Source organism: Magnolia sinica, chromosome 16 (genome assembly GCF_029962835.1).
Source record: "Magnolia sinica isolate HGM2019 chromosome 16, MsV1, whole genome shotgun sequence".
NCBI lineage: Eukaryota > Viridiplantae > Streptophyta > Magnoliopsida > Magnoliales > Magnoliaceae > Magnolia > Magnolia sinica.
In genome coordinates, this window is record NC_080588.1 from 59,835,250 (window position 1) to 59,838,564 (window position 3,315).

Below are 3,315 nucleotides of genomic sequence, written 5' to 3' on the forward strand. Positions count from 1 at the left end.
AATCTTTAATACAGACTATTAAGATCATTTTTATTTTTATTTTGTACACAAGTACGCACCCTCACACACTCACGCTAGTGGAATTTCACCACTTATGGATACTTGAACCCTTGACCAGGTGTTGAAACTCCTGAGAGTCCACCACCCGAGCAAGAGTAAGGATCCCTATTGAGATCATTTACATGAAAATATAATGCAGGGAAGGACGCGAGGTTGAGCATCGTCTTCCTCAAGGAGATAACTGTTCCAAATCCACGTAACTTCTCTGGACTCCTAATAGAGACTTCTCAAATCCACAAAAAAAAAAAAAAGAACAAAGAAAAAAAAAAAAGCAAATTAGAAATAAATTCTATAAAATTCATAATTTGATTCCCAATTGAAATAAACGAGTTCACAAACTTTAAATAAGGATATTAAGCCATGGGAGAAGTTTCAAAATCAAATTACAAGTAAAACTCATAGAAATAGAAATCGCAACTTACTATAAATGGTAAACTTACTATTTATAGATGGTCATGATGTCTACTGGTGTGCATGGTTTTCGGCCAAAAATGGTAAGTGCCCTATTTGGCCGAACCATGATGTTCTCCTAATTATTCCAAGCACTTTTCATATTGGACGCAGCTCCTAAAGCCCAAGGGACGAAGAGTTATACTCAAACTAAAAATTACTATAAATAGTAAAAATGAAAATAAAATGGGATTTCGACCGTTGAAATGATGGTATTTTACAAATTTGGCGTGAGCAACTGGGTATAGCAGGGTTAGGTGGCTAAAGTAGTTTGTCCTACCCAAAAATCATATATGGTATGTCGGATAGCTCATTCCGATTTGCGAGATACGTTCATTTTGAGTGTTGAAGGTCTGGATCACTTCCGCTTGTGATCAGGCCTCTTCTGATCCATCTTGGCCATGCAACTATCTGCAACCCACTCTACATCAAAATAGGTCTAATCAACCGTTTGATCCATCCATTTTTAGAGAATCACTTTTGTTAGGCAATCAGGGTCATCCCATTCTGGGCTTGCAAAAACAATCACCATAGAAAATAAGGCCAAATCAAGGATAGGGTGTGATTTTTGCATGATAGTATGTGAAATATGTTATCTTTGATGGACATTTCAAATCTATATATTGATTATGTGTGTGTACATATCTATAATAATCATAACTAAGTACTTACTTATGATAAGCTATTATATCCATAATTATTGCAGTTGGTGATGATTACCACGAGGTATGCGTGGGAGACCTTGATGGGCATTTAGGACCCACCAAAAATCTTGAAAACCCAAGCCCATCATGTAATAGGCCATCCTCTACTACAATTACAATCCAATGCTTTTGTGGTGTGTTTCATCTCGCTCAATAATAGTGATTTTGTGTTTAGTTCCTATTGATGATGTTTTCCAGTTAACTCTTCTTAGACCCTTGAGTACCTGCACAAAGAACAAACAAGGAATACCCTGGCTAATGCAGGAGACCCTCCGATGCCAAAGTCAAGAATCTGGGTCTTTTTAGAAATTGTATAAGGGTAGAGATGATGTATGTGTCTGTACATTTCACCATTGGAGATCTCCCTATTTATAGTAGAGGGACATCATATCGTAATATGATCCTCCATATTTAGTAGGTGCGTGTTGTAGGTGGATTAGAACTCCTAACGTATCAGAGATCTCCCGAGATCCTCGATGGGGATCTCGGACTCCTGAACTAATCGCGAGTTAGTTTCCACGATCCTTAGAGAAAGATCGAATAGGTGTTCCTTCATTTTAGGTTGGTCATTGTCTAAAGACCAGGGCGCAGTCATCCAAGCTTCAATTAAGGTTGGCCGATGGAAGTCACAATGTCGATTGAGCTTATAAGAAGGTCGGCATCATAGCGACTGCGTCTCGCCGCATTTCCAACGCCGTGACTTGCGACTGAACCGATACCCAGGCAAGAAGATGCCGATCGGCGTTTATTCGAAGAAACACCGCGCGTTGGATTTCGAGGGAATCTCTACTATTAGTCCCATCAATCAACCATTAAAGCATCCCATACCTCAAGTACAACAACCCATCTCCACCTTTTTCAAAAGTCCACCATTCTTTCCACCTCACCACTCCTCTTTTCCAAATTTCAACAACAACCATACACCTTTTCACAATTTTCAACCCAAACCATCCCCCATCACTCCATCACCCATCATTCTTTCTTTCTCTCTCTCTCTCCCTTTACAACTATCTCTCTTATTCATTTTTTCAAAAATCCAAATCCAAGAGAGAGCACCATACGTATGAGTCCCCCATGGTGAGAAAACTTCATTTGTGAGGTCCACCTTTCCTACCCCTTCATCTCTCATCTCAACCATCCATTTCTCATCTTCCACCATCAAAGAGGAGCTCAAGGAACTAAGGAAGCCAAGGGAGTAAGAAGATCAAGCGGTGGGTGTTTGGATAGGATAGTTTTTGATGTTTTTAAGATGGGCCAAGTGAGGCCAACCGATCAATGGTTCGGATCTCACTTTGGACCCTATGATGTGGCCAAAGGCCCACTTGGATCATCATGATCATTCCATGATGGGGCCATTCCCCATGGACCCCATCATGATGTTCACCTTCTTGCATATTTAGGGTCATCTAGACCGTCTGATTTAGTGGAGAAGGGATCTCTACCGTTGAATTTTAATTCATTAGGCCCACATGTAATGGGACCCACTTGATGTATGATTTAGTGCAAGGGAGGGCCCATAGTGCCGGGGTCCCTCCATCACACGGTCTCACTCTCTATCTCTCTCCCTTTTTATTTTATTTCATTTTATTTTATTTTGTTATATGATGATGAGGTTGTGTGGCCCACTTGAATGGACCCCACCATAGGGTATGTATTCCATCCAAATCACCTACAAGTGGGGCCCACCTTGTGTGTGGTATCCACACCATTTTCCATGAGGTGGCCCACCTAAGCAGGGCCCACCCCTAATATATTTTCAAGGGTCCAGCGTCCAGGGACGCTGGACGTTTTGGGAAAAACATAAATATTAGCTTGCCAACGGGGGTTGTCCACTCATGTAGGCCCCACCTTGATGTATGTATTTAATCCATGCCGTTCATTCCTTTCCCAAGATGATTTTAGGCGTTGAGCCAGAAGGTGGGATCCATCAGACCTTCAGGCGGGCCATACCATAGCAAATGGTGGTTTTCACCATTGAAAACTTCCTTGATTGGTTGTACCTTGAAACATGTCCGATATTGGACTTGAACTGCTCGTGGTGAGCCATGGGAGAGCACTGGATGGCGTGGATTCCCTGGATATGGCCCCCACCTGCAATTTC